At 36.9% G+C, this 13054-nt stretch overlaps 1 long non-coding RNA gene across 2 annotated transcripts in view; it reads left to right on the top strand.

Annotated features, from left to right (window-relative positions):
* The window catches only part of LOC137224888 (uncharacterized), a 69600-nt gene that overhangs the window by 42187 nt on the left and 14359 nt on the right, over window positions 1-13054 (top strand). Inside the window, exon 4 of one of the 2 annotated variants that reach the window (XR_010943555.1) lies at window positions 6740-6855. The exons of the other annotated variant lie outside the window; for it this stretch is intronic. This is a non-coding gene — a long non-coding RNA (uncharacterized lncRNA). Of the gene's footprint in view, window positions 1-6739; window positions 6856-13054 lie in introns of those variants that run through there. 2 annotated transcript variants of the gene reach the window in all.

The raw sequence follows: 13054 nt of genomic DNA, 5'->3' as shown, positions 1-13054 counted from the left end.
TTTTCTATTGAGATTTCAGAGGAAATTCTTTTGAATACTTTACACATACTTGGCTCTCAAGATCCTGTTCACTTAACCCTGTTTCTATTCTAAGTGAAGGTCAAATTATAGTTTGAACTTTTCATTAGGGTTTGCCCCGTCTTTGACATTTTCTTTTAAATGTGAAGTGGTCTTAAAAGACCTACAAAGAATATCTATCTATCTTACACCCTGCCACGGTTCCCCTAGACATTTGAGTTGGCTTACAAATCAAAGGAAAGGAGAAAAAGGAAAATAAGAGGAGCAAGCAAGCATGAATAGGGTAAGTGCTTCGAAAAGGGTGAAAAAGTCTGTGTTTTTGTTTCTGTTTTACTTTGTTTTTCCAATGAGAGAAAGAGAAGAAAAATCATTTGCTCTTCTGCCCAGATCACATTAAGTCGTGAGCTTGCGGTGGAGGAGGTGAAAATAAAATAAAGAACTCCTGGGTCTCCATCCTGTGCTCTAACCGCTAGACTGCCACTTCCTGCTTAGTTTTCAGAAATACATTTTATCGATCCTAAACTTATTTGATATATAAAATGAGTTTAATAAACTTGGGTCATATAAAAATAAAATATGATTTATCAGTCAAAAGAATTTCCTGGGTAAGGGCCACTGCCTTACCTTAGGAACATACCCCAAACCACATGGTTTCTCTAACGGTGCCTTTTAAAAATTCCTGACCTCCCACCACTTCTGCTGTCACAGATTTCCCCTGTTTTAGCAGTACTCTCGTATCCCATCAAACTGCTTTCAGTGGCATTATTTATTTGGGTAAAAACAACAGGAGTATCGATGAGGGACTCATCAATTACAACTCAGACAGAAAAATGACTAGAATTATCTGGTTCTGGGGTTACTTTCTTTTTCACTTCATAAAACATCCCCAATATTCACCACATGTCAACTTCCTGACTGCATTTCAACCTGACCATTGTGTTTGTCAGTTTGAATAACTTTTACAGCCCTGTCTCTGTTTGTCTGAAGCTGCTGGTGGTGGCTTGGGTTTCACCCCTTGGTCTTCGAGCTTCAGCATGAGAAGCAGAGCTTCACCACAATTTCCTCCCGCTCTCCCTGACTGCCATGTCGCCCTGTGCCCTCAAGTCAGAGCCCTGGGAGAGGAATGGCCCTGAGGGAGAGGAGCTGGGGCCCAAGGGCTAAGTGGTAGGTTTGGGATGAGCTGGAAACGTGCTTCTAAACTGGTCTGAGCACCTTAATCGGGGGAACCTGACCAAAGCAGACAAGAGCACTGGTCTGAAAGTGACCTCAGTAATCTGAGCAGTTACTTAGTGTCTCTGACCCTCAATTCTCTCCTCTAATTAAAAACGACAATAATAACACAGAAAAGATGATGTCCACCCCATGTACTCACTGATATAGTATGGTGATCAAATTTCATCATGGATGGCAAAATCTTTTTAAACTCTTAAGCACTTCACAAATTACCAGCTTTCATTAACATAGATTCCCTGAACACTGTTAAGCAGTTTGTCCCAGGACCGTGGCTGTGGAGTTAGCTGCCTTGAGTCCAGTTACATGGCCCCCTTCCTCCCCAACCCTACCTTACAGCAGCCCCTGCAAAGGTAGCTGGTATCTGATATCTATGGATAGCTATGATATGAAAGCTGTTGTCTACTGCCCCACACCACATGTCCTGATTAAAACAAAAACTCACTTGTTAACATTTCCCTCTTTCTTTATTCTTTAATCTGTGAAAGTTTTTGTCATAGGTTGGATGCTGGTGGTGTAGAAAGAGTTATCCCAAGGTATTTCTCTTGCAGGAAAAGATTTAAGACATCTGTGGATGACGTGCTAAGGTAGTCATTGGCAATCTCTCTTCCATTTCCGGGTTGGCTCATTGTTTACCTAATTGCCGGTAATAATATTTCATTGTGTAAAGCATGTTGGCACCAGGGGCCCGAAGTTCCAGTTTATTGATGGCTCAGAGTTTATGAATGGATGCCCTCAGCAGGTTGCTGCCCTGATGAATGGCAATTACTGTGACTCTCACAGAGGCAATTGTAGCCAGAGCATTTACTCCTTTCAAGTAATTGCCCCTGAGAAGCTGAACAGGTAATTGTAACATCTGAAAACCATGCTTTTGGCTCAGAACCAGAGTATTAATCTCCATAACAGAGGTGTTTTGGAATGACCCAAAGGAGTTGTTAAAGAATGGTCTCCAGAGTGTTTAATTTTAAGATGAACTGTAGAAACCTTAGCAAGATCCCCACCCCCTGACCCATGAAAATTAAAATGTTGTAAAGACACCCAAGTAACAGTTAGGGGTGCCCATCTTTTCGAAGCTGTAATACCCTATGGTGATTGGTTGCTTTTACACTTTATACCTAAATTACTCCTCCTTAAAATGCTTTAAGCACTCTGTTTCAGCCGGGCTAATCTTCCCATTAACCCCCAAAATGTTATGTGTTCATTCTAGTCACTGAATATTTATTCAGACCATTCCTTAATACCATTCAATAAATGTATGCAATGAAAAAATGACAAAAAGAGTAAAATTATTTGAAATACAGTTTAATTTTGCTCTATGTTTTAGGTGAATTTAGTTCATTACTAACAGCCCTTCAATACAGAAAGTGCTAACATCTTGGAGCCATGCATGTGTATTCTACAGAACCAAAAGAATTTAGACCTTCTACTCTATTTATTTTGGTGCCATGGGAGAAATGGTAAATAGGTACATAGTATAGCTTCTTTGCTTAAAGGTAACTTTGAGGAAAATATTGCACACAATTGGAAAGAAATATAATGAGAATAATCCATGATGGTTTTTGGGAAAGAAAAAATAAAGAGTAGCAAAAAGGACTGTAAGTACAGAGGCACACCTACAACTTTGAGGTCTTTTGTGTGGAAGGGAGAATCAGGAATATTTGAGGGATGACATTGAGGAAAGGAAGGAAATTATAAAAAAGAAGAAAAAACCTTTCAAAATATATAAAGTTTATGAAAGATCATAAACTAGCTTTGAATTCTGGAATACTTGATGTTTAAACACTTCTCAGATTGTTGCCCAGTGTGTTGAAGAGAGAACAGCCAGGTGTGCTCTCCTTAAAGGTGATATGAGTATCATCATTCATAGTGCCAGGGGGTCAAAAAGTGTGTTACTATCACCATATTCCAGACTGATTAGTAATGCCAAGAGGAATGATTAGAAGACTTCAGACTGAATTACCGGTCAGTTCAGAAACACTCGACGGTTAGAATAAAAAATATAAAAAAGTGATTATGAAAGTAAATGTGGGATAAAATTATGAACATGGGTAAAATTAAATAGGAAGTAATTCTATAAACACATATGCACACATGCACAATTAGAAGGACCTAAAGATACCCAAATAAAGTTATAGTTATCCATGCAACCCTAGACATAAATTAAGGAACTTGATTTACCTTAAGGCTTCAAGACTCAAGAGTTTTCTTCTTATATATAATCATGACCTTGTTCTGCTAATTAGATGATTGGAACTGAGAGTTTTAAGGCTCACAGAACGAGACATGAATTTTAGAGAGCATGTGTTACAGACGCCTGCCTTAAGGCAGATAAATATCTGAACCAAGGATAACAAATAGGTTTTAACTTAGAGGCTGATTCCAATCCATTTGTAGTTGACTGGCTAGAGCAATGAGTTGAGGTGGATTCTGAGGGCAAGTTCAAGGAAGGAGTACTGAGTCTGATGGGTAAAGTAGGGCCTAATTTGCTCAGGCTCAGGAATAAGAACTCAGACACATATAAGGGTAGAGGCTGGCTTGAATGCCATGCATTAGTTCTTCTTAGTCCAAGCCGTTTAGGTATGAAGAGGATAGCATACAATACAGATATTCAGTCAATAGGTATTCTGGGGTATAATCATATGGTGCAGATGTATTTAACCGGCATTTTTTTTGACCCAAATTGTCTTCTATATCCTGAGGAAACCTAAAAGGTTTCATGCCACAAACTCCTTGCCCTTCATTCTTTTAAGATTTAGGAGTTTTAGAAAAAAATGGGGTGTGCAGAAGCAAGAGACATGTTCTTTTTTTAAAAAAAATTCATTTTATTCAAGTATAGTTGATTAACAATGCTGTGTTAATTTCTGCTGTATAGCAAAGTGATTCAGCTATATATACACATTCTTTTTATATTCTTTTCCATTATGGTTTGTCACAGGATATTGAATATAGTTCCCTGTGCTATACAGTAGGACCTTGTTATTTATCCATTCCACATATAATAGTTTACATCTGCTAACCCAAAACTCCCAAGCCACCACTCCCTTACCCTCCCTCTCCCTTGGCAACCACAAGTCTGTTCTCTAAGAGAGACATGTTCTTTAAGTGAATGATGTGTCATGTCATTGGCTATTCCTTACCCCCATGCTCTTGTTATTCAGATGGCTGTATAGTCTAAGGCCTCTGCCTGGTTCATTATTTTTTCCTTAACTAATTCTACCAAGTGCTCAGTTAAGCCATGCAGCCATAAATGGTAACAGTCAATTATTTTAACTGCAAACTATTTATACCTAATACCAAACAATTCACACCTAATGAACCAACAAGAATTATTCGTATTAAAGATGCGTCGATTTCATTTTGTGGTATGCTTTATATGATCACAACAATGAACTCTGTTCGTTCTAACTCCTTTTTCACAGAGGCTCACCTCTTTGGCGTAGTCTTCTGCCACCTTTTAAAGCAATTAGAGGACATTGAAATCTCCCATAGATTCTCTTGACCTTGAACTATTCTCGTTCTCTTCCCATGGCCTCTTCACTCCTTCTGTGTGTCTTTTCTTTGCTCCTTCCCTTCCACCTCCACCCTAATGTATTTGTTTATAAATTCAGCAAACATTCATTGAGAATTACCTTTAACCAGCTGACTAATATGTACCAGACACTGCAGTAGGCACTTTTGTGTACTTTTTCTTGCTTCTTCAGAGCAGTCAAAAGAGCTTAACATTACTATCCCCAGTGTATGTTTGAGTAAATTGAGGATCAGAGATGTCAAGTAACTTGTTCAACATCTCACAGCTGGGAACCCAGGCTGGGATTAGAGTTTAGCAGTCCTCTTTTCGGTGATCCTCTTTCACTTGCAAATCACTGCTTAATATTTTGACGTCTAACATGACACACAAAACATTGTCCAAACTTTTACAGAACTTAAAAATTAGAAATATACCAAACTCATTATCTACCAACTTGATGCCCTATATCTACCAAATCATGTAGTTTCATTCTGTCCCCTAACACCACCACCAATAGCCTGGTCCTGCCCTTGTGACCTCACAGTTGGGACCAAATCCTTTTCACTAACACCCTAGACTGGGTTGTATTCTTTCTTGTATGTAACCTGCATGCAGATCTTCTTTTCTGCTCAAAGACCTGGAGTGCTACTTCACCTGGTTTATCAAGTATCACTTAAGTGGGTATAAAGGCAAATATGTAATTTACAGTTTATTCCACATATGTTGATTATTTTCTATCATAACCATTCATTCAATAAGTTATCCTAACTGTGTAGCCCTTATTAGGCTCTGTTTAAAGAAGAATCACTTTGGGTCAAGATGCTTTTGGAAAAAAGTGAGAACCTAAGGCTCAGATGCCAAGATCTATGATACAAAGTAAAAAATAGTCCTTCAATAAGAAAGGTGCAGACTAAGAGTTCATGAAAGAAAACAGCTGGGTCAGTTAGGAATCATGATGGAAGAGGCAGCATCTGAAGTAGACCTTGAAGGAATACTTCTTGGGCACGTGGAAATGAGAGAAGGGGCTGAGAGTACATTGTAAAGACGTGGCCTGTGGAACTGTGTGCAGTGCAGGGATGCCGTGGAGAGCAGTGTGCCTGGCGTTGCTGGAGCGAGGATCACCTCTGCTCTGGGACATGATGGGGGGAGGTCAGTGCTGCTCCTTGGCTTTGGAATACTCTTCACCTCCTGAATTCTGCTTGTTCAGTTTCTGGGATTCCCTCAGAATGAAATTTTTTTCTCATTTTTTTAAATCACACCTGAGGCCTTTTCCACACTCTCAGAAATTTGATTCTATTGGGTGTGGTCAAGTTTGCTACAATTTCTGTGTGCTGACTGTCTTCCCAATTGGACTACAGCCTCTTCATGGCCAAGGATGCAGTTTTTTATTCAAATCTCACATAAACAGAGGCTTGAGCTGAGCACAAAGCAGGCATTCAATAAACACCAGATGATTTATTGGGTTACGAATGGATGAAACTGTCCACAGAAAGTGTGGTTTAAAACTGTTAAATGAATATTTCAGATTTATCCCAAATTGTTAGCTATGGAAAAAAACTAACCATCAATTTAAGAAAGACACAACCAAAAAATTCTTGGTACACCCTATTTCTGTTAAAGATATTTCTTCAATCAAAAACACTCATGTTGGATAAGTATTGTGGTATGTATCTAGCTTTGAAGATCTATTGTAGGAAAATAGGAAAGAAAAAAAAAAACCTTAGTCATTTCGGTTTTAAAGCAACTTTCTCAAACTTCTGTTGAAATGATTCATACCTCATTACCTACTAAGATTGGGTCATATGCTTTTTGACCAGAATTATTTTCACAAATACGAAGAAATATATTTCATGTTTCCCCATTGAAATTCAACCTCATTTATCAATGCAGAATTATCACCAGATTAAAATTCAGAATCTAAAACTGCTGGGTAATTTATACAAAATCAGTCATTGATATCTGCCTATGGAATCACTTTGGCAGAATTAAACTCAGCCAGTTAGAAGAATAACTCATGGGAGAACTGTCAGAAAAGATGAGAACCCAAATTACATACGTGCACCACGAACGTATAGTGTGTAAGCTGACACTGGAACTGGTAAGTTTCATGAGTCTATTATCTAAGAAAATTAAATGAAGAACATTGCATTCTTTCTCTGACTTATACTTGGTCTGACATTGATTGTTGCTGCCTCTTGACTGAGAATGTGTGCCATTCCCCCAGAGAATGATTACCTCTTCCTTCCCATCCTGGCAATCTGCTAAATCTCTTCTCATGTGAGAGAAACTTTCACAAGCTACATATTTCGTTTTTGGTATTTCCTATCGTTATTTATAGTTTCATGCATATTTTCTGTCTTCCCATTTCAACTGTGACTTCTACAGCAAAAGCTGTCCTTTGTCTTTCCATTCACTCCGTCCCAGTGTTTTGAACAAGGTTTATGAGTTTTTGAAGAAAACCAGTAGAGGATGAGATATAGCAACTCAACTCATCTTTTAAAATATATCTCTAATGAAAGTGACACTGCTTTTTTTTTTTTTTTTTAACTACCGACTTAGTCGAATATCTCAAACCATCACCTATCTAGAAATGTGACCCAGGATAAGATTAAAGTATGGTATAATGGCACAAATTCTAGATTGTACTAGGAGTGCCTGCTACAGAACATACACTGTTTAGCTGTTCATACACATCCAACTGTTGGATGTGGGTCTGGATCAAAAACGTTCAGTGAGTTACAATTTTTCTGTCATTGAATAATATTGCGTTTGGTTGAAGGTCGGGTTTCAACTCCTGAGAACTTTACGTGTATGCTCTCAGTTTTGGGTGGAGTGCTGTTCCCAGAGCATCACCACATGGATCAAATTTGAGTTCTTGGGCTTCCCTGGTGGCGCAGTGGTTGAGAGTCCACCTGCCGATGCAGGGGACACGGGTTCGTGCGCCGGTCCGGGAAGATCCCACATGCCGCGGAGCGACTGGGCCCGTGAGCCATGGCCGCTGAGCCTGCGCATCCGGAGCCTGTGCTCCGCAACGGGAGAGGCCACAACACTGAGAAGCCCATGTACAAAAAAAAAAAAAAAAAAAATTTGAGTTCTTCCCAAGACACTTACCTTTAGCCAAAGCAATCTCGCTGAACCATTGATTGAGATTCCTGGCACTATTCTTGTACACTTTCCCTTTGACTTTGCAATTTTGTGGCAACTGCCTTTGCCCTCAAAAGCTTTGTTCTAGAAGATGCATATTAGTGGGAATATATTTTTTTCTCACACAATCTGGTTGTAACATTTAGTCAAAATTAATTAATATACAAAAAAAATTGCAGGTAATCAAAAGTGCTTTGAAATACGCTTCAACATTATGTAGATTTGCAGTTATTCACATTACCACAATAAATATCTCCTGACACACAATAAAATAGGTTTCAAGATGATAATAAGCATATGTACGCATAATTCAACTTTCACATCACAAATTTAGTGCCAAATGAATCATGTCTTTGTGAGAAATACTTTTTAGACATTCTAATAAAAGTATATTTTACATATAAAAATTATGAACATGGCTCTGTGTGGTAATGGGGGGAGAATTCATTAAGAAAACGACACAAGTGCTGGATGTTAAAGAATAAGTAGGATTTTTCCAGGGGAAGAGAAACAGTTTAAGCATAGGGATCTGCATGAGCAAAATGCACATTCAGAGAAAAAATTCAAAAGTCAAAGGATTCTATTAATTACATTGTATAAACATGGTCAAAGAGCTGAGAAAAAGTAACAATGAATAAAAGGCTGTCCCCACTGTAGTCATCTAGTAGAAAAAACAATTGAAATAACTCATTTATTAAAAATATAAATGGGATGAGTGAGCGCTCATCTAGCAAAGGTGGATATTATTGTGGGGCTTCAGAGAAGGGAGAGAACAGGGCAATTGATATAAAAAGTCTTCTCAGATAAAATGGAATTTGAACTAGCCCCTGAAAGATGAGGAAGAATGTGAGAGGTGGATCCAGGAGGAAAGGGCATTTCTGGGAGAGGAGTGAGTATGAGAGTGAATAGAAGCGGGCAAAGAAAGTTTGTAGACCTGTGCAGATGCCGTTGTGACAGGAAAGAGGGGCTCTTTGGTTGCTAGGTGGGGTAGGAGGGCATAATAACAGTAAAAGCTGAGATGGTCATTTGGAGTTGAGTAGCAGAATTGTTTGAATCATGGGTCGAGGACTTTCAACAGTGAGGGGTGTCATGATTTGATGTGTGTCTTGAGTTCATTGGAGAAACCACACTTAGAGGTTTTGGGGAGTGATCCATAAAGAATGGTCAACTGGGACTGTGTTTAATGTAAGAAGACCAGGCTGAAGATGGAACTTGGGAAAGTCTTTCATACACAGAAAGGGAAGAAATAGAGAAACTGAAAAAGATTCAGAAAGAGACTGCAGGGAGATGGGAAGAATACCTTTTGTATCAAATGTTCATTTTTCTTTGAAAACACATTCAGACACGTCACCAGTGAATTTGTGGCACTTTGGCCTGTTGGACCTCGGCAAAGACCTGGCATGTATACCAAGCAACTCTTTGAAGGGTTGGGATAATGTAGTACTCTCAACTCCCTGCTTTTATTCTCTCCTTCACCATGTCATCGAACCTCTGTGTTGTCACTGTCTAAAACATCTCCATATGTAATTTTGTAAGTAAAACCACAAGGGCTAATTCTGTACTACAGCTCTTAAAGGATTTCCTAATGCCCTGTAGTTGTCAAAATGAGGGGCAGAAAATGACTAGAATGGTATTCTAAATAGTCCTAAGAGAGATTATTTTAGACCCATACAGAGTATGAATCTAAAACCTATTCTTTAAGATAGTTTAATATCAAGCTAATAATTAGCTTAGCACACTATCATGCAAAGTATTTTCTAGACATGTGCCCATTTATTAGCATAAAATTGTTCATAATATCTTTTTATTTTCTTTTTAATTGTAAATTATAGGCTTTACCATTTGAATTTCTGATATTGGTAATTAATGCCTCCCTCTCTCTCTCTCTCCCTCTCTCCCTCTCAGTGTTGCTTTATTGTTAATCCTATTAGTATTTAAAAAATAATTAAAATTTGCTTTTATTGAATTTCTCCATTGCATGTTTGTTTTCTATTTCATTGATTCCTGCTGTCACATTATGATTTCTTTTCTACTTTAGAGAGTTAATTTTTCAACATTTCTTTTTTCTAGTATACACATTTGAGGGTATATATTTCTTTCTAAGCATAACTTTAGCTGATGTATTTCACAAGTATTGATAGTTATATGTTTATTAACCTTCAGTTAATTTTTTTCCCAATTTTCATTATGATTTCTTTGACCACAGTTTATGTAGAAGTGTGTTACTAATTTTCAAATATGTGGGGACTTGAAAATGTTTTTAATGATTGATTTGTAGCTTCATACTACTGTGATCAGATAACATATTTTAAATAATTTCAGTCTTTCAAATTGGCTAATATTTGTTTTATGGTTCAGCATATGTCTAATTTTGGTCAATGCTTCAAGGGCATTTGTAAAGAATATGCATTCTGCTGGTGTTGAGTGTGTAGTTTTATAGATGTCATTTAAGTTAAATTTGTTAATCATGTCAATTTTTGGGTATCCTTACTAATGGTTGTTTATTTGTTTTTATCAGTTTCTGAGTGAAGTATATGAAAGTGATTGTATATTTTTTAATATTTCCTTCTAGTTCTATCAATTTTGCTTTAACTAAGTAGAGAGAAATTTAGAATTTGGAACATTAAGAAATTCTTATTTTAGATCTAGTAATGATTCCTATTTTAAAGTCTACTTTGTTTGATATTAGTATAGCTATACCAGATTTCCTTGGTTTTGGGTTTGTAAGATATAATTTTCCCATCATTTAACTTTTAAACATTTTTATATTTAAAGAGTAAATATCATATGATTTTGTTGTTGCTTTTCTTAGAAATACAACTTGATAATATTTGTATTTTATTAGAGCATTTACTCCACCGAACTTTAAAGTTATTTCTTACATATTAGGTTTTAAATTTACCATCTAAGTATTGTTTCCTATTTGTTTCAACATTTCTACATTCCTTTTCCATTTTTCCTTGCCTTAATTTCTCTTTTATTAGCTTGTTAATTATGGATTTTCTCTTCTTTTCTTTTCTTTTGTCGGTTACCCTAAATATTAAAAATTATTCTTGATTTTTATCATTTAATATTAATTAGTTTTCACATTTCCTAAACAATGCAAGGACCTTAGAATACTTTTACTTCATTTATCACCCTCATGCCTTTTATGTATTCTTAGTGTTGCCACATATTTTAATTCTACATGTTTTCAATTCGATAAGGCATTATCTTTATTGTTTTAATCAGTCAATATTTATTTAGATTTATCCTCATATTTACTCTTTCCATGGCGCATTCATTATTCCTTCCCACATTTCCATGCTTTCCTTTGGGATCCTTTTCCCTATGCCAAAGGAACGCCCTCTAATATTTCCATCGGTGTGTATCTGTTGATGATACATTATCTTAGGTTTTGGTTGTCATAAAATGCCATTATTTTGCATCTTTGACAATGTTTTTACAAGTTATAGAATTCTCAGTTGTCAGTTATTATTTTTAGCACTTTTAAAAGGTCATTACTTTGGTTTCTGACCTTCATCATTGGCTGTCAGTCTTATTGCTAGCTTGTAGGAAATATGTCTATTTTCTTTAGACTATTAAGATATTCTCTTACAGGGAGATCAGCTCTGTGCTTTGTGACCACCTAGAGGGGTGGGATAGGGAGGGTGGGAGGGAGACGCAAGAGGGAGGGGATATGGGGATATATGTATACATATAGCTGATTCACTTTGTTATAAAGCAGAAACTAACATACTATTTACAATTATACTCCAATAAAGTTGTTAAAAAAAAAAGATATTCTCTTTATTTTGGTTTGAAGTTTCACTGTGAATGGCCTAAGTGGTGTTTTCTCTGTATTATTCCATCTGGAGTTCACAATACCTTTAACCCTGTCTAATGACATTTTTGTTCAGATTTAGAAAATTCTCTTTTCTTTCTTTCTAGAACTTCCCCAGCCCCCCACCCCCCGCCCCATATTGTATATGTTATTTTTTGGTTTTGGGGTTTTTTTTCCATCCTTTTTTCTCTCCATGCTTCAGTCTAGATATAATTTTTTTTTTCTGATCTGTCTTCCAGTTCAATAATCCCCTCCTCAGCTATGTCTAAGTTGACACTAACCTCATCTATTGTGTTCCTAATTTCAAATATTATATTTTTCATTTCTATAATTTATATTTTATTTCAATTCTATGCTGAAATCCTCTTATTATTTATCTTCTTAAATATATTAATTATGGTTATTTTATGAGTCTGTGCCTGATAACTACTGGATCTGGATTTCTCTGGAGTTTTTTCCTCTTTCCTGTCTTTGGTTTGGTTTAGGTTGTTAATTTTGTAGGCAGTTAAGGTAGGGACAGATAATTTTAAACTATCAAATGAACTTTAGTTTTTGCTAAGTTCAGTCTAACTCCAATTTAGCCCTACACCAAAAGTGTGGCCCTTTGGGGTGTCCCAGCTGAAAGCCTGGGGTCTTTTGGAGGACTCCTTGTTGGTGAGGCCTAAACTCCAATTTTTGCTACCCAGCTCTTCCAGAAGATCTGTTCTCCCTCTCAGCCTCTTACCTTCTGCTTGTGCATCAGTATATAGTGGGGAAAAAATTGTCCAGGACATTGGGCTCAGCTTTCCACCTCTCTATATTTCTTTTATCTTGGAAATTTTGACTTTTGTTATCCTCACTGCCTTAAAAGCTCCCAATTCCTAAGGATAAAAATTGTCTATCTATCTATTCAGAGATAAAGAGAGATAAAGAGATGTAATTATGTGTATACGTGTGTCTGTGTGTTGTCCATTTTTTCTTGTTTTTGGTGGGAGAGTTCATTTGCGATAAGCTAGTTCACCATTACCAGAAGATGAAAATGCCTGATATTAACTCTTAAACACTCACTGTTTGTTTGTTGAAAAAAAATTCTCTAAAAATAGTTTGCAAAAAATCCTGATGTGTAATCCTGAACTTGAAAATGTGTTCATAGAATTAGTTGTTAAAACAGAAATCAGGAAAGAAAAGCACAGGGGTGAGGGAGAAGACAGAGAGTTTTGCCAGAGAAATTGGAGGCAGAGAAAGAGAAAAAGGAAAAATAAGAGGTGATACCAAGGCAGAGGTGGAAAAACAGATCATTATGGATCTCGTGATAGGTTTCATCCTGTGGCTGCATTTCTGTTTTTCTGATT

Source organism: Pseudorca crassidens, chromosome 5 (assembly GCF_039906515.1).
Source record: "Pseudorca crassidens isolate mPseCra1 chromosome 5, mPseCra1.hap1, whole genome shotgun sequence".
NCBI lineage: Eukaryota > Metazoa > Chordata > Mammalia > Artiodactyla > Delphinidae > Pseudorca > Pseudorca crassidens.
The sequence above is the reverse complement of the archived record's forward strand: the minus strand, read 5'-3'. Positions and strand labels throughout refer to the sequence as shown.